The sequence below is a fragment of the Protopterus annectens genome, chromosome 12.part0, assembly GCF_019279795.1.
Source record: "Protopterus annectens isolate FY-2018-M chromosome 12.part0, PAN1.0, whole genome shotgun sequence".
Classification (NCBI taxonomy): Eukaryota; Metazoa; Chordata; order Ceratodontiformes; family Protopteridae; genus Protopterus; species Protopterus annectens.
The window spans coordinates 1,141,876,831-1,141,903,384 of NC_056746.1; the positions used below are offsets into that span (position 1 = coordinate 1,141,876,831).

The 26,554-nt window shown below is 37.8% G+C and overlaps 1 protein-coding gene across 1 annotated transcript in view; it reads left to right on the forward strand.

The window, feature by feature from the left end:
• Positions 1-722: 722 nt before the first annotated feature.
• The window catches only part of LOC122817033 (trichohyalin-like), a 1,834,860-nt gene continuing 1,809,028 nt past the window's right edge, over positions 723-26,554 (forward strand). Inside the window, exon 1 of the mRNA XM_044090165.1 lies at positions 723-835. The gene's annotated coding sequence lies outside the window, so the exon portion shown is untranslated. The remainder of the gene's footprint in view (positions 836-26,554) is intronic.

The following is a 26,554-nucleotide window of genomic DNA, read 5'->3' on the forward strand; positions in this document are numbered from 1 at the left end:
GGCAGTATAAAAGGTTCATAGCAAGGTCAAAACACCCCCGACACTTGTCTCTCGGAAATACGTTTACAACACACGCGCGTTTTCGTACTTCTGCCTGCTAGCCTTTGCATACCAGTCCACTGAAAGTGTGTTGTGTGTACTTTGCCATATTCAAGTGAGTCAACAAAAAGTACCATACGTTACCTTGGTGAACAGCAACGTTGCACCCGTGTCCATCACAGTACACCAGTGGGTTTTCAGCCCAACCTCTCTCGTCAGAGCAAACGCAGTTGATGTGTTTAATTACCTTACTCAGTGGCACAAGCGTTTCCAAGGACGCAGCGACTAATAAATGTTATTTACATTTAATCACAAAAAAATAAAACACGAATAACGCACACCATTACTTTTATGGTTATGTTTTATTTTGAACAAATACTTACTACTTAGATGCAGCCTTTATTTACTCAGCAAAATATTTCCGTAAACAGTCTGGTTTGGTATAATATGATAAAAATAAAAATTCACCAGCGAAAATACGCTGTACCTATGCTATGAAGATTACAAGATACCACAAGGAGTCAGTCATTTCAACAGTAGTTTTGTGCCTTTCGTATTGAGACTGACAAATACACAGAGAAGAAAACTAGCGTGCGCTGCAGCGAGGCGCGTACACGTTTTTCTTCTCGTCCATTCAGCGTGTTTCTAGAGATCATTGGCGCGTGCACCCTAAATGCTGAGGAACTGGCCTCGCGCCGGCGCCGATATTGGAGCTCGCGGTGCAGCGAAAGAGAGTGCGCTTGCGGAGATCAAGTAGGGCAACATCCTGCTACACAGTGCCTCATTCATGAATTAGGTAAGGCATATCTGACTCTGATAGATTTGAGCACATAGAAGCCAAATTACGTATGTAGATTTGCTGTAATTTACTTTGTGTAAATAAAAAGTTATTGTATACTAAAATGTTGTATGCATGTTGGATTTACTGGAGAGACCGTGATGGAGAGGTGCGTAATGTGTTATGATCGTGCATTGGTGGTGTTAACATTTGTTGTCAGTTATGTCAGTATATGTTGAAGATTTTTTTCACTGTAGCTGTTGCTTTCTTCATTTACTTCATAGTAGTTTCTGAAGTTATTTGGTTAGTGGTTTTCATACAACAACATGCCTGAAGGCCAGCAAGGCCTGCACTAACTACCTGACTTGCCAGTGTGCAGTTGATTGAGGGCAGAGCTAGCTAATCAGGTTGAGGGAGGTTATGATTGGCAGACAGATTATCCAATCGTTCATTAGGATATATTAATTGATCTCGTCCCCTGGTGTGTTAATATTTTTTTTACAGGAATCCTTAAATTTTTCTTAGAAATAATGATTGAGGGTTGGGTTGCAGTAGTATCCAAATTAGTAATTTATATAATTTAGACTTTTGCGTTGTAGTCCATAAAACTGGATTTACTATCCTTGCGAGGAAGCCTCTGCACTTATTCTTCATGGTTCGAATCGTGGAGATCCGAACTTTGGTGTAGATTTTTTTTGCCACGCTGGTTGACTAAGGATTGCAAATACTGTTGATTTATTTTAAGTTAGAACCACTGCGGCAGAAATGTTTTCTTAATTGATTGTCTTATAAAAAGTGTGAAGCTGTTTACCTTTGCGTAATACAAAATAAAATGACGTTTTGTCACAGTTTTTATAACGGTGGGTGTTTTTCCGTAGACGTCATTTAACAAAAAAGTGCTTGATCATTTTGATTTAGTTTTAACCCTTCCAAGTTATTGTTCCAGTTTGTCTGTGCTTTTCCTTGTGACAGGGATAAGGTTTTGTCATTGTTGACAGCGTTTTGTGTCACGAATGACGTCAGCAGTACTGTTATGATTACTTGGATGTTAACACCAGATAATTTTATTGTTAATTGTAGTTACAAATACGTAAAGTACTACATTTGATACAGCTTACACTAGAAGAGTTTAGTCAAGAAATTGGTCTGATCGTGTGATGTATGACAAATATCTTGAAGCGTGTATCAAAGTCAAACAGGCAGGAAAGTTGCGCTGTTGGCGTAGAATTTAGTGTAGTGCTATGCAAGATGACCTACTACGCAATTTTTATTATCATTGTGAATTGTGTTCATAAATTGCAAATTTGGATAGCAAGTTTCCCCTTTGTTGCCGTAACAGAAACTACAGATTTGGACAGCAAGTTCCACTTTTGTTGCAGTTTTTTCCGCTATGGTATGTATTTCGAATACGAGGCAGGAGTATTACAATTGCTGTGCAAAAACTCAATTAGGAGGGGTAGCACATACATCGGCGGGTTCCCATGTGCTCGTTTTATTTTATTTTTCATGTTTGAATAATGGGCAGTTCACTGTTTGTACAGTATGGCTTACTAATTATATAAATCGTTGTACCGTTCCTTGATCTCTGTGGCACGATAACCACTTCCAGCGACTCTTTGAGTGAATATAATCTCATTCACAACCGATGTGGTGTATAAGGAAAGCGCATTCCGGACTGCTTCTATTCACCGGTGGGGACGGTTTAGTAAAGTCTCCAACGCATAATTTGATCCCTTATAGTTCCTGCCCCATGTAGTCTTTGCTCGTTTTTGTTGTTTTAGTGGTGGTAATGATTTCCACTGGCTGTCTGAGTGCCGCCTTGGTACTGTTAAGTAACACGGCTGCCCAACCCAAGAGGTGGGCGCCACAGTTTTCAACCAATCAGGGACAAATCTCAACAGAATCCGGGACAAAACTAGAAATAATCAGGGACATTTTTTAAATATGAGCACTGTTAACTTGAGACATTGACAGAATAAGAGAACAGGAATACATTTTCTGAAATAAAATAAGTCTATATCAGTAATTGCTGTCATAATTTATGAATTGCAGTTCTCCACATTTTCTCCAACAGTCACCAGTTTTAAGAGGGCAGACGTAAAATTTGAGTCAAAATCAGGCACAGTTGAGAGGTCTGGGCGCAGTTGGGGCGGTACTGAACGTTCTGGCTGTACATATTTTCAGAGTGGTTACACGATCTAGAAGGTGTTTACTGCTGCCGAAGTGGGCATTATACGTATACTGTGAAACTGTAAAACTAAAAGTCGGAGGCTTATCTGGAGTAATCCATTATTTTCGCTTTTTTAGGAGTTTACCTGTTTTGCCTGACACGTTTTTGCATGTTTGGATTGATTGGTGTGTTTGCGGTAAAGAAAAAGACGTTATTAGGAGATCGTGATACGAGCTTGCACAGTTTGCAGCCGCGATGACATGAACAGGTTTAAAGTCAGAATGACATTAAAAAAAAAAAAAACTTGTGACAACAACACTGGCTCCAGTTTCTGGCTACCTTGTTTAGATGTAGCATCTGTCTACACCGTGGTATATGCTCCCCTTTTTTCAAAGCATTATTTTTGACTTTAACTGTACTGGCAGTTATTGAAACCTGCCACTAATAAATATGTAGTATTACCTTTGTGTCAGGGTAGGAAATCTACAGATTTTGCACAGACGGTAGTGGGTTTGCCGGCATGTTGGCGATTAGGTTCTAGGTTTAGTAGCAGCTATTAAAATCTGCAATGGCTGTGCAGCTCTGTACCAATCGTACCTCTCGACTGTTCAGATTTTTGGAGAATGTCTATGTTGTTACCTCCTATATTTCTGGACTGTACCGCATAACATTTGTAGTTATAAAATTTGTAGTTTTCTGGCAAATCACTGATGGTTGAAGTTGGCAGTAATGACACATATTTGAGTTTCGGACTTCATCTCCTTCAGAATATGCATGCTAACACAAATCCCATTATTTTCTAATTTTGTAAGAGCAGTATTTAAAACCTATCCCTATTTTGGGACCGTTGTCCCCCCATTACTTTTGACTTGGTCCAGATTTCTTGCATTATGAGGTTGAGAGGTATGATACCAATGGGGCAGTTGTTTAGCCTAACTATGTAATTTGTGACTCTTGTAAGGCCAATATAGCAAGGAAAAACAACTTTTATAGAGAGAACCTCCTTCTTGCCACCTCAGATGTTTGCCTGTGACCAGTCCAAACAGCAGTTTTCTTTGATTTATTTCCTTTCTAGCAAAATGTCTCTCCTGCATAACCTTTTGTCAAAATGGATCTCTTCCTTTAATCCCTGGTCTACAGTGATGACCAATCCTGCTGCCTTGATCAATTCTTCATACAGCACACACACACACACTTTATAGTTCCACCATTTTGTATACTACTTTCTTGGCAAAAGTAAACACAGTGAACTATAGTGGTCACACCGCTTGGTACTGCAGAGCGGTACCCCATTGTATGCAATCCCAGAGCCCCTCTGCCCTCCTGTTGCACTGCCATGACTCGCATTAAACCAGCCCTTTTGTCTTTACCACTGGTGTTTTTAAGGCTTGCTTTCTGTTCTTCTGCAGTCTTGTAGTCTCTCCATCACTGATATTGTGGCTGTTAGCTGTCAGTTTACTGCTGTAGTTCTGCATTCCCCACTGTCTGTCACTGTAATCCTATTTGTACTGTACCAATATGCAGTTATCAGTGCAAAGTTTTGAACGCTGTGAAAGTAAAATCGCTGCTGCTTAAGTAGAGTAACATGTTACTTATAAAATGTATGTACGCATGCATGCATGCGTAAGTGGAATCTGTACATTGTAGAACCACTTGTATCTATATATTCACAGATGTGCATATATAACATAAAAATGTCTTGGCCTTTTTTTTTTTTTTTTTTTTTTTTTTTTGTTTGCACACCATCATAGAAATAATGACAGTTGCCATTCTTTTCATTGCCTTTCATTATATTTGATTTTAGGCAGTAAGACTCCTTATTGATTCTACCAGACCAGCCCTAAGGCACTGACCAATGCCCAATATTTTTCAATTTGGGTGTGAGTCCTGGTGTGGTGAGCAAGTTATCTATAATTTTATTTATGTATTTTTTTTTTTTATTTGCCTGGATGCCCAACTGGGTGTTAGCCTATTTTTAGTAGAGGACAGGAGGAGAAGGTCCAATACAAAGTGAAATTGTAAACATTTAACCACATTATACAAATACAATGTGTAATATATATATATATATATATATATATATATATATATATATATATATATATATATATATATATATTTACACACATATTTAGACAAGTATGATAACAGCAAAACAGAAATTTCACAATTAGATGGTATATGCAGTTATATAGGATACAATTTTAGGGCATCAAGAAAAATAAATAGGAAGGGCTCACAGAATCTAGTATGGGGATGTATAGTAGTTGATTTCAGCCTTAATATGCCTCAGATAAGCTGGTTAAAGTGAAGGTTAGCAGTTGGTTAGTTGATTGTAAGTGATAGAATGAAGTGTAGGTTAGACTTGGAGTTAAAAAATATGTTTTGATGTGGTTTCTTTGAGTGTTTCAGGATACTAATTAACAGTTATATCTGAACACATGAATGAACCCAAATTAATAGGAGCCGAGAGATGGCAGCTACTGTGAACATGTGTAGTATTTACAGTATGTACGTACATTTACAGCGTGTGTTTGGTGGCATTAATGTTCTGAACCTTAAGCTTTATGTAAACCCTTATTTTGAATAGAGCTGCACTGGAACTAGGAACATTACCAAAGATAAAGCTTTGTATGTCATACTTTACAGCAGCATTTCCAAGTAGGTTTATCTATATACTATTTGCATCTAGCTTTAACTATGTCGCGTTAACATTTGTTTTTCTTTAAACTATGAACATTTTCCAGGCCTATAAGCAGAGCTGGAAGCCTGTTCCCAGTTTGTCCTTTGCAGTTCTTGAAAACTGCATCCCTGCAGGAATAGTTTTGTTCTCTTGGTTTTAATGAAAACTGTTTTATGATCGGATTATTTATGTAGGTTGATAAACTTTCTAGTAGATGAGGTGTAGAGTATGTAGGAGGGGGGTATATAGCTTTGGATGCATTGGCTTCAAATACTGCTCCCTGTCTCTGTGTGTTGATCAGCATAGACTTTGCAGGAGTGTGTAGTGATGGGTGAATGTATGTTTATAAAGGGTGAATTTACCTGTTTCATGATAGTTTGTTCCATTTTAGTTAGTAGGGTGTTTGATACTTTTGTTTACATTTTAAAGCCTGGAAAAGGTAAAGCTGGTGACTGTTAACGCGAGGAGATGCCTGACTGTTACCTAGTGTGATGTTGCTTTTTTATGTTTGTGTCATCTGGGATTCTTCAAAAGTGCATTATTTTGTTGCTAAAGAGTATGACATTATTAGCTGATGTTTCTGATGTCTAGCTTTGAGGCATACACTTTTTTTATGCTGCCTGGAATGGAATAGGATGCAGTTCCTCTTGTATGACTTTTAGTATCCAGTTAGAGTGGAGTAGCTATTCAGTCAATAAAAAGCCTGATTGGAGTTTTGCTTGTGTGTTGTACGTTTGAGTTAATATAATGCCTGGAATGTTCAAACTTACTATACAAAACTTTTTATTTTCTCTCTCTTTGATACAGAAATGCTTTAATTGGGTATTTGTGAGATATGTCTAACCTTGCCAAATTTTTTATATATTGGTAATCCCAGATGTACGGTACAATAAACAATACAACCCTTTGTTTGTTTGCAGCCTTTACATTCATAGGTTCATACTAGGCTATCTGCCCTAGGGCATTTATAAGCCTAGCCAGAGTGTGTTTGGCTTTCGCCACCCATTTTAAATTCATTTTGCTATGCCCTTTTTCGAGGTTAGTATACTGTGCCTCTGTCTAACAGTGACACAGAAGTGATACCCGGGGGTAAACCTACGATCTCCCATCCACTCATCAAGATTCCTCTTGAAGAGAGTCAGTGAGGGACTCTGCCTAACCTGGACTGGGATTTTATTCTAGAGTGAAGGGAGCCTCTGGGTTATGAATCTGTCCCTCCAGCATGTCCTATTTATTTCAGTGCTGAGGTTCAAGTCGCTCGTAGCTTGATGGGATTTGGATTTTCTGAGGTGCAGCATGTCCATTAATTCCGGGTTGGACATGGCTTTATATGTCAGGCATAGATCTCCTCTGGGCAGGCGGTATGCCACTGAGTAGAGCTGGAGTTTCTTTAACTGGGCAGCATATGGCATCTGTTTTGAGCCCTTTGATCCTCTTGGTGAGGTACTTTTGGGGTCTTTCCAGTTGCTGCAGGTGTCTGGTAAGGTACATCCCAAAAGGGGCATTGTACTCAATTATGGGCTTGATGAGGGATGAGTAAAGAAGCACGGTGACCTCCCCTGATCTAGATGTGAATCCCTTCATGGTTAGGTGGGCTATATAAAATGTTTTTCTAACCACTTTGGCCACGTGGTTGTCAAATGAGAGATTGCTATCAACTTGGGTCCCCAGGTCCCTAATTACTTTTTCTGTACTTAATGGATTACCACCTATGTGGTAATTTGTGGGCACTTTGTTTTTGCCAAAGGGGATGACTATACACTTTTTGGCGTTTAGCTTGAGGCCATGGCTCTGGCACCAGTTGTCTTTTTCTATGAGGCCCTTTTGGAGGATGCTTGTGTCGGCTGGAGAGTCGATTATGGCGCCCAGTTTGCAGTCATCTGTAAACTTGGTCAGCCACAGTCCTTCTGTGTTGGCCTGTACCTCTGAGAAATATATACCGAACAAGAGAGGTCCCAGGACTGAGCCTTGTGGGACGCCACTTGTAACTAGTTTGGATTCTGACATGGCTCCAGCAATTCTAACCATGTGGGTTCTGTCCTTGAGCCAGTTTGCAACCCATCTAGTGACATAGGGGTTTATATTTAAGCTGGTGAGCTTATCTATAATGCCCGAGTGGGGTATTGTATCAAAGGCTTTTGCGAGGTCCAGGTAGACTGTGAGGACCACCTTCCCCTCATCAATGGCCTTGGTGACTGTTTCAAAGAAATCAACCAGGTTTAAGAGGCAGGATCTGCCCTTAACAAAGCCGAACTGGGTAGGATTCAGTGTCTGTAGGTCCCCAATATCTTTATTTATGAGGTCCATGATGATCCTTTCCATAGCTTTGCAGACCAAGCTAGTCAGGCTTATGGGGCGATAGTTTCCAGCATCCGTTGAGGCATCACCTTTATGGAGAGGGACCACTGTTGCTGTACGCCACTCTTTGGGTACATATCCTGTAGTAAGGCTGAGATTGAACAGTAGTTTTATGTTTGGGTTTAGCTCTTCTTGGAGTTCATGTACGACGCAGCCCGGGACACCGTCTGGTCCCATTGATGCTGTGTTTTTTGCTTTGGAGAGGGCAGCTCTTATCTGAGCATCTGAGATGTCAGGGGGGCAGCACTCTGCTGGGATAGATATTTGCCCTTTTGGTGGGGGTGGGGGGGAGTTTGTGCTGAACCTGTCAGCTAGGATGTTGGCAATGTCTGTCGGTTCTGTGTATTTTTTGTAATTTTGGACTAATTCTGAGCATATCTGGGAATTCCCACCCAGGTTCCTAACATAACTAAAGAAAGCCTTGTGATTATCCTTAGTGTCCTGTGCAATTTTTTTCTCGAAGCTGGCCTTAGACGATTTTATGAGTGCCCGTAGTTTTTTGCTAATACTGATCAGAGATGCCTTCCCTTTTTGGGATTTTGCTCTATCTTGTAGTAGATTCCTCCTTCTATTGTATAGTTTGTTTATGGCTGGGGTCCACCAGACAGGACGTCTGCCTTTGTAGGATTGGGTCTTGGTTTTATTTGGGATTGCATGATCCGTGCATTCCTGAAGGTGTTCATAGAATGCATTTATAAAGGATTCTGCGGCCTGGGCCGTATTTTCCACAGGCCCGGGGGCTTTGAAGGATTCCACCTTGGTTTTGAGGCGTATGAAATTTGCTTTAGAGAAGTTTTTCACTGTGGTTTTCAGGGCACGGGGTGGAGTCGGGATGTGAATATCCAGTGAGATTAGTTTATGGGCTGATCTTGCCAGTGAGGGATACTCTTCTGGTCTGGAGCATAGAGTCACCATGTTGGTGATGATCGGGTACAGTATGTTTTCCCCTCTTATGGGAGTGGTAACAAGTTGTTCCATAGCATTTGAGTTTATAAATTCTAGGAACCTTTGGGCTGGGGTGTTGGAGCTAGAGTAATGCTCCCAGTATATGTTTGGGTAGTTGAAGTCGCCCAATATAATGGTGTTTGGAGAGACCTTCATATTTTCCAGTGTTCTCAGGAAGGCCGAGTGGGGTTCCTGGGTTTGGGAGGGTGGTCTGTAGCAGGCTATAAACTGGAAGGCAGTTTTACCCACTGTTAGTTGCACATGGATAGTCTTTGATGCTTCGTGCTGTGCCACCAACCTGGAGGTGTGGGTATCTTTGACGAATATTGATTACCCCCCTCCTTTTGTGGTTCGGTCCAAGTTTTGGGGCCGAAAAGCATGGTATGAGGTATAACCTGATAGTGCTGGGGTGCTCTCGGGAGACTTGAACCAGGTTTCTGTTACTGCACAGATATCGATGTTCTCCATGCAAAGGACAGTTTTGAGTGCGTGCATCTTGAGGTTTAGACTTCTGGCGTTGAGTAGCATTACTCTTAGTTTCTTATCCCTTGTGATACATATGGAGGTGGGTTTGTCTTTTGAGCCTTGCCTAAAAAGGCACTATGGGGGTAGCAAGAGCCTTTGCCAATATCCGAAAGCCCAGGGGTGACAGTTGCAAGGTGTCCCTAGCGAAGCATCGTGGCTTGTGAAGCATGTCATCCCAGGCTGACAGGCATTGGATCCCCTTTGAATGACACCAATACTTAAGCCAATTGTTGAAATTGATCATCTTGTCTTCATATTGTGGCATCATTCTTGGTGAGGGTAAGATGCTACTCAAGGTCAGGGTCATACCAGCGTAGGCTACATGCTCAGAGAGCTCCTCTATGTCTCTTTTCATGTAGTCCAGGGAAGTACGTCTCAGATCATTCACACAAGCATGGACAATGACTGAGTCATATTTGTACTTGCCTTGGAGTGACCTGAGTGCTTGTGTTATGTGACGGATCCTAGCGCCCGACAGGCAGCTCACCGTGACCTTCTCCTTGTTCAGCCTGGTGAGCGGGACGTCAGTGTGCCTGACGATAGAGTCACGTATTACAAGTGTATCAGGTGTGTTGTTTAGCCTTAAGGGCTGTGACTGTTTGGCACACTGGCTTTGTGAGCTATGTGTTGCAAGTGTTTGTTTTGGGGTAGCGGTTGCTTGGGTGTCTGCTTTGGAGGTCTCTGCTGCTTAGGCAGATTTTTATTTAGAGCCTCCGAGTATGTTTTTGTGTGTTTATGTGTTTGGTTTGCTGTCGTGGTAGGTCTATGTGAGACTGGAATTGTAGTGAGTGTGGTTTCCTTCTCCTCCTGACTGGTTTCGCCAGTACTGAGTTGAGAGAGCTTAGCTTCCAGTATGGCTATATGGTTATATACACTGACCAAATTTTTCTCGTAGCTAGAAGTAGGGTGATAAGGTCCTCACATTTTTTCAGTTGTAACAGTCAGACAGTAATATATTTAGCAACTTGCTTAGAATGTCCGGCATTCTATGTGGGCAAAACCGAAAGACATCTCAAAAGGCGAATTTATGAACATCTTTATGAAATACAGAAAGAAAATGTTAAAAATGCCTTTTATAGACCTCTTTCGGTATGCCCCAAGGCTAGATATGAATTTTTTGTCCTTGAAACAATGGCCAAAGATAACCGGGGTGGCCCTTGGGAGACTAAGCTGGAGCATAGGGAAACAAACTGGCAGATCTTATTAGAAGCCAGTAGGGCTCCAGGTCTCAATGATTTTATATGTATAGTGCCTTTGCTTAAGTTAAAAGCTGGCAAGGTATAATTTATCTACATAACTGTGTTCAAATCAAGTACTTTTTGAACATTATAAATCTGTATATTGGTATATAAAAGTTTTTTATACATTTTGAATAACATGTAAACATAGATTTGATGATAAACTTTTTATTATGTTTCAATTATTGTCAAGGAATGTTATTAGAATATTTTTATGCATATTTTATGCCCTTTTTGAAGTTTTATATTGGTTTCTTTAAGAGAACTTATTTATTATTGTAATTGAATGATTGATTGTGGTATAAATCCAGCAAAGCTGTGCCTTTTATTGTATCTGATGAAGTCAAAAGTGTGTGTTGACGAAAACGTTATATGGCAGTCTGCTTGCGTTAATAAACTCGTTGGACGTCATTTACTGGTGGTTGCGGTCTTTTTCCTACTGATATTTTACTTTGTTTTGATGGCTATATGGTTGCATCTCTCACATGTGTTGGAATTTGTTGGGAGGAGGAGAGGGTTGTCTGTGTACATGAGGCAGTTGTAACATTGCCTCAAGATTCCCAAATTCACCAGCTGGACCGGAGAGGAGATTGACAACTGACCTTTGGACATGCTAGAATAGTATTGGGAATTCCTTTATAATTGAAAAAAAGGGCCAATGGGGAACAAGGTACTCAAGGGGAGTTTGTGAGGGTGTAGTGCTTTTAATTTTTTAGTGCTGACTTATATAATTGCTTTAGTGAGCAAGTGCCAGGTAACTTAAATGCAATGTGTTACAGGTAATTTAAATGCAAAAACGACAGACAGTAACTTTCTTTCAAGTGAAATAAGGAAATAAGTACAGTAAGCAATGCAGATATCACTAGGGATCCACAGAAGCGCTGAAAAGCCACGCTTTAGGTGGAATTAGCATTTCAGGGAAATAACAAGCAAATAAACAACAAGCATACAAACAAAGCTAGATTCAGCAGGCCTGGATCTAGTCTATGCTACAGCAAACAAGGTGTACCAATTTCAGTCAGAAACAGTTCAGATATGCAGGCACTATAAGCCTTTAACCAGAAATTCCCAGCTCAGAAGGGCAGAGTCCAGCCTCTCCTCCCACAAGAGTGCAGAACACGAACCTTCGTAATGTAAAATAACTGGCCTGAAGCCCAAGTGCTTATACCAGAACTAATACACTTTTAGAATAACAGACACTGAGCCCTCAATCAGCAGTTCCCAACTTAGAAGGATGTAAGCTACCTGTCCTGCCACCACAGTGCAGGCCACAAACCTTCCTAATGTACAACAACTGGTCTGAAGCCCAAGTGCTTAATCCAAAAGACTTAGAATGATAGCTACACTTTAATCAAGTTACTACCAAGCAGTAATAAATACAATTAAATACTTTAAATAATGCCTGGATTAGTGCTCAAGTTATACAAACAAAGCTAGATTCAGCAGGCCTGGATCTAGTCTATGCTACAGCAAGCAAGGTGTACCAATTTCAGTAAGAAGCAGTTCAAATATGCAGGCACTATAAGCCTTAAACTAGAAATTCCTAGCTCAGAAGGGCAGAGTCCAGCCTCTCCTCCCACAAGAGTGCAGACCACAAACCCTCTTAATGTAAAATAACTGGCCTAAAGCCCAAGTGCTTAAATCAGAATTAATACACTTTTAGAATAACAGACACTGAGCCCTCAATCAGCAGTTCCCAACTTAGAAGGATGTAAGCTACCTGTTCTGCCACTACACTGCAGACCACAAACCTTCTTAATGTAAAATAGCTGGTCTGAAGCCCAAGTGCTTAAACTAAAAGGCTTAGAATGAGTTACACCAAGCAGTAATAAATACAATTGAGTACTTTTAAGATGATGCAAAAGCAAATTAAAGTAGGAAGAAACACAAATACAGTAAAAGCAGATAAAAAAAAATAAAAAAAATTGAGTGAGCAAATGAGATGGGCCCAGGAGTTACAGGACAGAAACAAGTGCAAATGCAGACCTTCAAATCAGAAAGTTGAGAGAGATGGAAGACCGCCCAAACGGCCAATAACTACAAATTCTGTTTTTTCATGGCATTTATTTCTTTGCTTTTGTTTAATAGGGTAGTCCAGCTCCCTTTTCAACAGAAGTCAAGGGAGGGAAGCTCTATGCGGTTTACAGTTCAAACAAACAAAAAAAAAAAAATATAGAAATATAGTAGGATGTGTGCTTGGTATAGTTGTATGTGTAGTTATATATACTAGGAGAGAGCTGTTTCTAGCAAGAATACAACCATAAAGCGAATTGAAGATATGTACATGATACAATTATACTGTTGTTAGTAGGAGGAAGGAAGGAAAGTAGACGTAGAAACATGAAAGGAAATGTTTTAACAAATAAAACGTTTTAAGACTTGAGAGAAGGGAAATAGGAAAGAAGTAATTTGAAGAAATTTTATTGATGTTTCCAGGGCTAGTAGAGAGGTAGGAGAAAGGCAATAGAGGAGAATGGAAGGGGAGGGGCTTAAAAATGAATTGTTAGCTATGAGGAAAGTGAGAGGAAGGGAACTGAGGAGGGTTTGCTGTCCAGGAGGGGAAGAACCGTGGCAGTTCTAGTTGTCCATTTGATTTACTTTATACATGTTAATCATGGTGTTCTGACTGGGTTTTTAGATTTTGCCTGGTTTAGAGAGCAAATTGTACAATGAGGCAAATCAAAAATAAGCTACTGAATGATGTGTGTAGTACACATGATCAGCAGCAGCGCAGTGCAAAGATGACCACCTTCGGTGTGCAGACAGAATTAGAAGAATGGAAAAACAAATGGTGAATGTTTCAGGATACACAGACATGAAGTAGCCCGACACTAAAATAGTGGAAGGAGAGTAATACTATGCATTCTGTAGGTAGTAAAATATCTACAAATGTTAGGCAGACAGTGAAAATATGATGAAATGCAGGCATAAAGCAGTCAAACATTATCACACTTTCATTTCGGCTATTGTGCATTCTTGTGAAGTGTAGTAGCCCACTTGAACCTTTTAACTTAAGTAGACTTGATCATGAGAGAGGTTTACAGTTTCCTGTGGATGTTTGTATGTTTTTCCAAGAGATTTAGAATGAGGAGTATGGGGTTCATGATGGTAGTGGCATTGTGTTTTATTATGGAATAATGTTTTTTTCAGTGTTTATAATTTTTCGTTTAAAAAGTCTGTGAACTTGCTTTTGTTCCCAGGTAATGTAGAGCTAGATTGACTTCCTGTTTGATGCCTTAGCCATACATAAACTGTAGTTGCATCTCATTTTCGTTTACGATGAGTAGAGTTTTTTTTTTTTTTTTTGTTCTCTGGAGTCAGAGAAAATCTTTGAATGCTTTTTTTCCCTCATAACTAGCACCGACTAAACAAGTTACAACTTATTTTACTGAGAAGAATAAGTAATGGAAAAAGCCAAATCCAGTGACCTTGGCCTCCTCATTTTTTACTGCTGCTTTCAGACAGGCTGGTGTAATTGCATAATCTGACCACAATGACATCATGGAAACGGGAGCTTCTGTAGGTAAAAAAGGCAGCTGGAGAGCTGTAGCAACAGTTCAGACTGCAAATAATGATGTTTACAGTATAGTAGAACACACTTGGAGCAGGTAGGAGAATAGTATTTTGATTAGAGATGTAATGTGTACTGCAGCACTGGTTTACTGGATTTGTATTATCCTAAACATACATGCGAGGTAACATGTCTATTCAGACTGTGATTTAGTCGCAGACTCCAGTTAGTAAATGGCACACACATCTAGTTTGCATGTACAACGGTATAAATGCATGGATGAGCAGACATTTCCCTTTTATATTTTAACTTGTGCTAAGAAAACGGTGTGTATGTATGCATCCATGTATTTGTTTAATTGGGTGTGTATGTGAGGTTCCTATTACGTTATCAAAAGATAACGTAATCGAATGCTCAGAACTTTGAAATGGCCACATTTCGAAGATGACATTGTGGGATCACAGTAGAGTGAAGATTGAGATAGTTGCCCTTTCCTCACTGTAGTGCAATCTTGGAGTTGGAATATATATTTAGCAGGGGGGGGTGGAGGGAACAGCCCCCCACAATAAAAGCTTCGATATGTGGCTGTTTAGATGTTTTGAGCGTTCGATTACGTTATCTTTTGATAACGTATTATGAACCTGTGTGTGTATGGTTACCTGGCACTTCGACAAAAGTGAGCTTAATTGACTTGGGAATAGAGTTTTCTTTTATTGATCTTGAGGTGAGAGAATGTTTGTTTGTTTTTTCTGAATGTGTTTGGGTAGTGTGTGTGTGTATGTGTATTTATTTATACTTATGTGTATATACACAAACACACACACACACACATATATATATATATATATATATATATATATATATATATATATATATATAAAACAAGGATCTTCTAAACCTTGAAATCCCGTATAATAGAAATTTATTTTCACAAGATGAAAATCATGAAACCGTGAATACACGAACAGCAAATTTTTCTGAAGTAAACACTTGCCCAAACTTAAAACTGACACATCGTGGCAAATAAAATCCACCTAGGTGGGGAGGCTACATTTCCACCCCCCAGTGTGGGGGGTTGCAGCCCTACACCCCCCCCTAACTATATATACAACTCCAGGATCTCACTACAATAGAAAAAAGGGCATGTTGGGCAAGTGTTTACTTACCCTGGGGAAAATTTGTACGGGTTTTCAAGATTTTGCAAATTTCGTATTGCAAAAATGAGTTTCGATTTATATGGGATTTCAAGCTTCAGAAGAGGAGACACACGCGCGCACACACACACACAAACACGTATGTGCACGTTAAGGCTTTTGATGCGAGATTAATGGACAACTTAATTGAAAAGGTGTTTCTTTTTCCTCATTGTTGGGTTATCTTGGAGTTGGTATATATAAAGTAGAGGGGGTACATGGAAAGCATGTGGGTGAATGGGTCTTGGCCCCCCTGGAAGAAACATTTTTGTATCCCCCTTTATTGACTGCATCACTGAAAAGAAACAAAGTTTCATCTTCTGTGATTTGGAGAAGTCTGTTCAATAATTTAAAGACTGTGGTGTAGTGTGTGTGTGTGTGTTGTGTGCGAGCACATGTGTGTGTGTGTGTGTGTGTGTGTGTGTGTGTGTGTGTGTGTGTGTGTGTATGTATATATATATATATATATATATATATATATATATATATATATATATATAAATAGTATGTATGTGTGTAATACATATATAGGGTCTATATTAGATCAACGAACAGTTAAATGTTCGAATCTGCAAAGGTTGACCTTTACAGATCTAACATTTAAATGTATGATAATCTTTAAAAATAATAAAAAAAAAAAAACTGACAAAAACCAGAGGCTCCGTCCCCTACTTAAATATAGCAATTCCAAGATCACGCTACGGTGTAGGGAAGGGAAATGTCCCGATTCCGCACAGTAGTGCACCGATGTGCGATCACAGAGTTGGCATAGTTAAATAACGGGGGGGGTGCAGGGGAGGGCTTGCCCCCCTGCTAAAACAATTTTCTGTTACTTTTTTTTGTTTTTATTACATCTTTGAACATTTAAATGTTCGAGCTCTAAATGTTGACCTTTAGAGATTCGAACATTTAATCGTTCGTTGATGTAATATAGACCCAGACCATGGTGGTGGTGCTGCAGTAGCGTTGTCGCCTCACAGTAAGACACTGTCTGGTTTGATTCTCAGCTAGAGCATCTTCTGCGTGGAGACATGCGTGAATGGGCGTACCTTCGTTGAAGGTTGTGCGTCAGGGCTGTTAACCCGGCACGTAAAAATCAACTACCAATCATTAGCGGACCGGAGTTCCGCTGTGGCGACCCCCTAACTGAGAAAAAGCCGAAAGACACAACAACATATATATATATATATATATATATATATATATATATATATATATATAAAATTTGTGTATGATCCCTTTTAAATCTGGAATTGAAAGATCGACTTTCAGTATTTGAAGATTTCGGAAGTGCACTTAGTATGTCGTGGTTTGTGTTTGCAGTGCATTCTGGTCTGTGAGGTAGATATCGCGGACAATGTGTGGCTGTGTACGGAGATTCAGGTAAGTTGGAAGTGTTATAAGGGTTTTGGGCATTGTTTTTAGTGTTGTGGGAAGTTTTGGGTGTTGGATGTTAGGTGGGTGTGTGTGTGTTACTGTTGAAGGTGGTGTATTTTTTTGAATGTGCAGTATGTGTGTTTTTCATGTGCATGTGTGGTGTGTGAAGTAAGTATAGGGGTAGTTGTTTTGTGTATTTTTTGGTAGTGCGACCTCTGAGTTGGTATATATAAATAGTGGGGGTGTGGGGGGCGCAGACCCCCAGATGGGGAAGTACAGGGGGGGGGCTTATGCTTAGGTTTTGTAGGTTTGTGTGTTTAGTGTAGAGGGAGGTGGTGTTTTGTGCTTTTGTGGTGGAGGGAGGTGGTGTTTTGTGCTTTTGTGGTGGAGGTTATATTAAAAAACTGAATGTCGCATGCAGAAAGTTCAGTATTATGAATTTTCGGTATAGTGACATTCATTTTTTTAATATTTTGGTATAGTGGGTGTTCAGTTTTTGTCTCGAGATACTGAAAGTCAGTCTTTCAGTATTTTGAGATTTAAAAGTAGACCTGATTTAGTGTGTGTGCATTTGTATGTATTGTATAAAATGTGTGTACACATGCATATGCTGTTTTTTAAATGTGTATGTAAAATGCCTGTATGTACAGAAAGAAGTACATTTTATTTTATTTATTTATATATATATATATATATATATATATATATATATATATATAATGTGCGTATCTATCTATGCATATGTACACGTATGCATATTATATATATATAAACGTATATGTGAGTGTGTGTGAAACAAGGTTTCATGTAATTTTCGATTAGTGAGGAATTTTGTGTTTGCACTAGCTTCCTTAAACCCTAGTTAGTTGTCATATTTTCCGTGTGACTGACATTTACTAGCCTTTTTGTCATTTTTGAAAAATATTTGGTACTTGCGTATTATCGCAACCAGATATTCACGGTTGCGAATTTCGCATACTTTAGTAGAAACAAGTCCATGCAACATTGTGAGGTGGTATGAGTCCTTTTTGCTGAGGAATAAGTTTGGATTAGCTTCAGGAAGACAAACAATTGAGAAAACTCTCTTCCTTTCTTGTTGTGCATTACACACGCACGCTTGAATTGTTATGTCTGCTACCGTACTGACCAATGGATTGTTTTTCAGTGTGTGGGAAGGAATCCTTCAGAGAAGGAAAGCACAGACACAGGAGTTATGCTTTTGCTTCACTTTTTAACAATTTTTAACCATATATTCAGGTCCAAATGAAAATGCTGCTACTTGGCACAACCAACAGGAAGAAGCACATCATCAGGCAGTAAGATGTTTTCAGTACTTTTTACTAGGTTTAATCGGGAAGTGATTTTGACTTTAGCTTTAATAATTTCTAAAGAATGGGCAATGCTTCCCAAATGGGGACATTTTCTTACCATCCAGAGTGAAAATCTTCATACATAAACTAAGCGAGGCAGCACTCCTTGTCCTTGCCAGCTTTAACTTTTGCTAGGGTGACAGGGTGTATTGTGTGACTCGCTTTCCCTTTGCTGACATCATGGTGAGAAATACAGCTCTTGGAAGGCGGTGTGCCATTATTGAGTTACAGGAGCTATGAGGTGCATCACACAAAAACAACAAGTTTCACACTTAGCCCTCTTCCTGGCTCATACCCACTGAAACAGTAATGCTTACTTCTTCACACACACCTTCTTAGGTTTAGCAACCTATTTCCAAACACACATACCGAATTATGATAGTGCAAAAATCTGGTTGCGATAATACGTAGGTACCAATTATTTTTATTACGTTTTCATGTAATATAACGGATTACACATTTTGTAGTGATTATGTATACATATTAAAAAAACTAACCTTACCAACAGACAAAGATAGAAAATAACTATTTACAAGAGTGTCCGTCGACCTTTTAGCCATGCCTATTGTAGTATGTCAGTTCAATTCCAGAATATTATTTTTTTTATTTCTGTTTTTCATGCAGTGCTTTAAATTTTGTCCATATATATTGTGGCAAGAGGTAATTCTGTTCATTCCCGATCTGATTGAAATAGTTTCTAGATGACATACTTCAGTTGTTAAACTTATAAATTCTTTAAATGGGGGAGTAGATTTATTCTTCCAGTTTTGTGTGATCACTTTTCTTGAGATGGTCAGTACAGTCCACAAAATGTGTTATTTCATTTTTTTAACACATTTGGGAATAGGGGTATTAAGTTTATATTATCAAAATCATTAATTCTTTTTATCTCCAAAAATGACTGGAAAAAATAATTAATGTCCTTCTAAAAAGGAGTCGAGGCAGTACAGTCAAAGATTGTGTTGCCAATCTGCTTTAAGTTCTTTTTTATATCTCCACCAAAGCTGCTTTTTCTTGTACATCAGTTCAGTTTTATGAGGGGTGAAAAAGGATCAGTGTAAAAACTTCCATATAAATAAACCATATAAATAAATAAATACATAAAATATCATTGCATGTTTTAGTATCCCCTCTTCACCACTCCTGTACAATTTGGACAAGAGACATGTCCCAAAGAATTTTGCAATACAGTCAAGTTTGGAGCATGTTCTCTTAACACTGGTTGCATTGACTTAATTTCCCCTTCTATATATAGTCTAGCAAGAGGTTCTCCCGTTCGATTTTCAGCTAGTGTGCGGGGAGTGCCTTCTGTGTGGAGTCTGCATGTCCTCCCCGCGGGTCGAGTGGCGTTCCGAAAGACGTGTGAATGGGCATGCCTTTGTTGAAGGTTGGGTGTTGAGCTGGCAACTCGGCACCATGAAAATCTACTGCCAGTCATTAGCAGACCGGAGTTCCATTGTGGCAACCCCTAACCGGGAAAAGCCAAAAGACAACAACAACATAATATAGTCTACAAGACTGTGTTTCTAGCCACATGTCTTTATCTAAAAAGTCTTTATTTCTAATGTAATCTACTGAATGCAGCTTTTTGTCTTTCATAAACTGAAACCAATATAGCAGATTTTTCTCCTTAAAAGCAACCATTGTTTTTAAATTTGAGGTAGGGATATTACTTTTGAGTATGTGCTATAGGAAACATAAGGAATATCCATGCTTATAAGTCAAAGTTTTATATCTGTAACTTTTTTAAAAGTATTTAATGTAGTCAAAATTAAGTAAGAATTGCTCGTTTGGTGACTTTTCCCTATAATATGATCCTTTAACAACCAAAGTAAACTTTTCTAATATAATTATTAGAATATGTATTATAGTAAGAATTCTTAAATAGACTTCCTAAAATTCGTTCCATCTAGCTGTGTAAGTGTTGTTGATCCAAAGACAAATTGTTTTCATAACTGATGATAGAATTGTGTCCGGTAGTCCTATTCCTCTAGCTTCCTAGTCCCTTAAATGGTCATTTTAATGCAATTCTTGGTTTATCAGGGAACCAAAGAAATTTCATAATTTAAAGAGTTACATTCTTTAATACAGGTCTTCATAGGAGGGAATGTTAGTGATTGAATAATATGCAGAATTTTTGCAAGATAATCATTTTGATGGAGAGTCTCTCTTCCATTGTAACGACACTTACTCCATTTACATATTAGATTCTTTATCTTATACAAGTAATATAATTATAATTTACTATATCTTTGGTATTATTTATTATAGTTATTCCTAAATAATTATTTGCCCCTTTAACAACATATTTAACAAAATTATTTGGGATTGTATTCTTATTTGTGTTTATAGGTAAACTTTTTGTTTTGCGATCATTAAATGTTAAACCATAGTGTTTTGAAATGTCTCCATTGCTAGGAAAGTTGCAGATATCTATTTATTATCACTTAATGTGAAGAAGATGCCATCTGTAAATAACTGAATTTTAGAACTTGAATTTCCCTTTATGCTAATACTTTTTATATCTGTATTTGATCTAATAAAGTTAACAAAGTGTTCCATAACTAGGGTAAAAAGCGAAGGAGGACATCCTTGTTTAGTTCTTTTCAATATATCTACAGCATCGGATGTGAAAGTACTCATTTTAACATATGCAAAACAGTCAGTATAGAGGAGATTCATAAGATGTGTAAAATTACATGAAAACTTGTATTCTTCTAGTACTAGCAAAAGTTATTTCCAGTTGACAGTGCCAAAAGCACTGTTTATATCAAGACTCATTAACGTTGAATTCTCATTTGTGTTGTTTACATAGTCAGTTATTGTAATTTGTTCTTTTAATATTTTCATAATGTGTTTCTAGTTAAAATAAACCCAGTTTGATTGTCATCAATTATGAAGGAAATATGTGTATATATCTATAGGGCTTCTTTAGGTAACAACTTCTATACTTCAGTATAATTCCGTCATTACTTGGTGCTTTATTAGGTTTCAATTTAGAAATTTGAGTTTGAAGTTCAGACGTAGAAATCTGTTTATCAATTCATTTCGTTTGGTCATCTGATGGTCTAGTTTTTATATTTTTCTTAATACATGTTTTCATTTTCTCTGGATAGATTAGTATATTATTTTGATTAATTTCATTGCAGTAATCTCTAAATTCCTTTAGAATACTATCTATTTCTGTTGCGCATAAATTTTGGGTTAATAGAAAAGTGAATAATCCTACATTTCTCAAAATTAATTTTGGTTTTATGATTCAAGATTTTCAAGTGTTTGTTATTTAGCTTATTTATCTCTTCAGTGTTATTTTTATTTATCTGATTTTCTACCTTCCATTTATCACGTTTTCCTTGTATTTCATGTAATTCTTTGTCCCATTGTTTTTTTATTTGATAGCCAATTAGTGATTCTACCAAATAGGTATGCTTTAAGTGTATCCCCTATATAAATATCTGAAGTATTCTCTATATTATTAGTTTGTATAAAAGAAGATTTTTTTTTAATAAAAAAATCCATTAACTCCTTTAAACTGTTTTATATATGCTGGTATTGTTCTAACTTTAATAGTATTAGAGTTCAAAAACAACTCAAAAGTGAATGCGTTATGATCTGAAAATAGGCAAGTTACTGTCTTAACTTTACCTTTCCTTTCTACTAGATCATTGGAGACATAAACTCTGTCTGTCTATTCTGGATTGTGTTCCATGTCTGTGAGAATAATTTGTAAAGATTAATGAATTTGTCTCCGAAAATTCTTTTATATCCCCAAGATGAAATAATTCAGTAAATTTCATTGACTTTTGCAGAAGGCTAAATTTTCGTTTTACTATTTGTATTGGTATCAGTTTGTGGTAATATACAATTTAAGACTCCTGCCACAATGTTAGTGCCTTTCACATATTGAATTACTTTCTCTAAGTGTTGATCAACTGTCTTGACTCCTATTCCTGGAAACCAATACACATTAACAAGAGTTAATATTGTCTTATTATATTTTATAGTAGCAGTGTAAAACATGCCTTTTATCATCTTGGTATGTTCCCTTAACTTTAGGTATAGGTAAGGAATTCTTCCATATTATAGCAACTCCTGTTTTTTCTGATTATGTTGAACTAGATAGTATTAAGTCTGTTCATATCTTCTGGTGTTTCTTGTAGAAAAATAATCTGAGAATTAAACAGCTTCAAGTGTCTATTTAAATTATCTCTCTTACCTCTGTTGTTTTAATCCACTGACATTTATAGATATGCAGTTAATAAATGTCACTGTCCTATTGATCAGAGACGTGCTTATTTCTCATAGACGATGATGCTTTACTTACAGAGAACTGCTCGTTAATGCTCATATAAATAATAAGATCTGGGATATCTAGAAACAGAATCATTACTGTTGTGGACACATGTAAAAGTCTGTCTCTTTTCCGGCTTTTCCCGGTTAGATGTTGCCACAGCGGAACTCCAGTCCGCTAATGATTGGCAGTGAATTTTTATGGTGTCGAGTTGCCAGCCAGGTGCCCAACCTTCAGAGAAGACACACCTACCTGTATGTCTTTAAATTCACTCGACTGCAGGGAGGACATGCAGACTCCGCACAGAAGGTGCTCTAGCCGAGAATCGAACTGGAGAACCTCTTGCTGTGAGGTGACAGTGCTAACCGCTGCATCACTGCGGCCTTTCGGACACTTGTAAAAAGACAATAAGTAAAATTGTCTTGAAGCAGCTATTTCTAAACCCCCCCCCTACTCCTCATGGAGTCTAACACTCCATGCTTGAACATTCTAACCATCCAAGCAAACCAACTTGTCCAATAGACTGACAAAAAAATGAGAAGAAAAAAAACCTCCCAAACCACTCTACCACAAACAATTATTAGAATTATATGTATAAGAATATTGCTGTATCCAAGTCTTTGTTAACATAAATAAGACAATAGTTTCATTTTAAAACCTAACAAAAAAGTTCCTAACTTCTTTTTAATATCTTCACAAACATCTCCACTCAGCTACCTCTAAAGCCATCATAGTCCAATACGTTGACGACTCAACTCTCTTATGCTCTGCACCCAACATCCAACTTCTTCAACAAAAAGCCCAAGAAACCTTATCTGAAATAGAGAACTGGCTTAACTCGCAACTCATAATAATTCGCAAGAAAACACAACTAATGCTATTCCACTCTAATAAAGTCCACAAAAAGCTAGGTTCCCTCCATCACTGTAAAAGTTATCTAACCACAAAATCTTGAATTGCAGTAGCCAGGACCCACCTCCTATCTACTGTACTTTATGGATCCCCAATTCTAACTAATCTTTGCAAAACTGACCTTAATAAACTTTCCTTCTGTTTAAAACAAAATTGCTAGATTCGCTACCAATGCCAAATCACTATCCTACCACTGCCTTTCCTTACAAGCCTTGCACTGGCTTGAATTTCCGTCCGTATTAAGGTAACATGAACTCAGCCTAGCTCGTCTAATTCTGTACTATCCCGAGAAAACACCTGACCTGACTGGCATGCTGAACTTCTACAATTCAAATAGACTACTTCAGTCCTCCAACAAAACCTTAATCGAAACCATCACATGCAAAAACAACTCCGGGGAATCACTGTTTGCCCATGAAATAGCAGAAATATGGAACAACTTTCCCCCTGACCTCCGACTATAAAACTCCACACCCTCCTTCAAAAGCCTATTTAAAATATACCTCTTCACCAACCATCTTTGCAACTGTAATTGACCCCCTGAAGCCTCATTCACTCACTGTTTCTACACCCCATCTGTCCTGAACAACACACTCTAACTATATGTATCCGTGTGTGAGCAGTAACCTATATGTGTATGTAGGGTCTTTATTAAATAAACGAAAAGTGGAAATGTCGAACGGCCAAATAAACGAAAAGGCTGTTCCTTGATATCACTATTGTAAGATCGCGGTACAGTGAAGGCTGGAAATTTTGCCCTTTCTTCACTGTAGTGCGATCTTGGAGTTGGTATATATATTTAGCGGGTGCAACCCCCCCCCACAATATTCATTTTCGTTTATTTGGCCATTCGTTTCCACTTTTCATTTATTTAATAGGGAAGCGTGTGTGTGTGTATATGTATGTGTGTATATATTTACACGTATTCATTTGTGAAATATTTTGCAATGATCCTACCAGGTTCTTATCTATTCTCATTGTATAAATATCCTCTTATTATATGCTAACTGCTGTAAGGTCTGCAGTCTGTATGCTACTACACTGTAATGTCTCTCTTGTAAATTTTTCTTCTTTCTCTAAACTTATGGAGTTTTTCTCCCCAGGACTCCTCTGAAAATGGACACTTGTTGTCCAGTTGGACTATCCTGGCAAACAAATGTTTAGTAATAATAAACTTTATATGCTTAGTAATTTATTAAAGAACAGTATGTCATCATCTGTTGTCGGCTAACATCATAAATTCTAAATGGCTACTACTCTACAAGTTTATAATGTGCTATAACATGACATCAGAACTCTCAATTTATTTTGTCTTCATTATGAGGTTATGTTAAGGCAAATAAATGTTTGTTACGAGATGTTACATCAGTATTTCATTGTGAATTCACAGACTGCGCTTTACTGTAACAAAGATAAATACCCACCATCTTTGTCATTGGAACCTTCATATGTTTTATCAGTGTGTTCTGTATTTATATATCTTGCTACAAATTTAAAACTTTAAATCTTGTATTTTTAGTCATTTACATCAAACAATGCCACCAAATAATGTACACTTTTTTTATTCAGTTCTAAGCTTTCATGCTTCATACAACATAATACTGACTTTCTTCTACTATGTCAGCTCACATTACTACATTTGATTATTGTGAAATTTGAACTAATGCATAATCAGAATGTTCTGCCTTTTATTTAAATAATCTTTCCAACTCTGCCTGTTAAACCAGATCTCGGAGCTTGAATGGCTCTAGTCTTTCTGTATGGGTGGGAATTTCAAATTATCTCGAGCGTTTTACCTTTAAAAGCTTCAAATAGTCAAGTAATGAAAGAAAGCTTGAGCGTGAAAGAAAAGGGCATAATTTCTAAACAGAACAGCCTCACTTGACATAAATACAACCCTTAAATATGAATAAGTTTCATTACTTATAACAAAAAGCTCAATTTTTATAGGTATAGAGAGATTTAGATTGTTCAGTATAGGAGAACCTCCCTTCAGTTATATGATTACAAAGGGTGCATCTTTAATAAGTGCATTCGCCCCACCCCCAATTCAACTACTCGCATTTTACTACATTCAACAAACAACAAAAGACTGGACATCCAGGCAGCGCAAGAAAGTGACATCAATTTCAGTAAAGCCCCTCCGCAAACACTACTTCAACAGTGGCTACCTCAGATAAATTCCACTATCTCGACCCTGCAGCAGTGACGCATATACAGTATTTTGCACAATATACCGTTGTTGCTTTTCCCAAAAGCATCAAGAAAAACAAACACCTAGAATGTATGCTTCATTCAAGCAAGTAATGACATCTGTGTCAGACAGTCGAGCCTGAATTCAACCACACGTCATGTCACAGTTCTTTCCATTTTAAGGACATGACCCAGAACAACCTCCAAACATGCAGTTTCACATAAATTTGCAAACCACACACCAGCAAGAATGCTAAATGTTCTCTTCGGTAAGATGCATAACACTGTGCTCCAACTCATAAAAAAGATATTGTCAGTTAATTGTAAAATAATTTATAATGCAGAGAGGGAAAAAAGAGCTAAATTACCTTTCATTTGCTGCCTGCTTACTAATAGTCAGGTTTCTATTTATGTTCTAGTTAAGTAGGTTATTGTTTCTCGTATTGTTGTTAAATGTGTATATAAAACTAAAATTGCACTCCTGTTTTACAAAAAGGTAAAAACAGACCAACTTTGAGATCATGTTACTTTCCTTATAAGTATGAGAAAAAGAAAAACTCTCCATTGTCCCTTTTTTCCTTTTCTTACTCTTCATGCTTCCATTTGAATCTATATGCCTTTTCAAGGATACATACTCCAATTCATTTGCTCTGTTTGTTCAAGAATTTTATTTTATTTGTTTGTAGAAATGACAAAGCAGGGTAAAGATCCTTGAGGTTTTTAACCCCATTTGTAAGGAAAATCTTCATTCTGGCTGGGAACAGTAAATGTACTTTTATTTGCTTAATTTTAAATTCTCTAACAAGAGCAAGTAATATTTTTTTTATGTCACTGTTGCCGAGTAGTCCTTTTCGAAACGCACATTTCCATCCATTTAAGTTGTGATTTAGTCCATGCTGTTTTAAGCACCAATTAATTCTTTGTCTTGAGACCTCTAAGAAGAATCAGGTTTTGCAGCATGTTTAGGGACT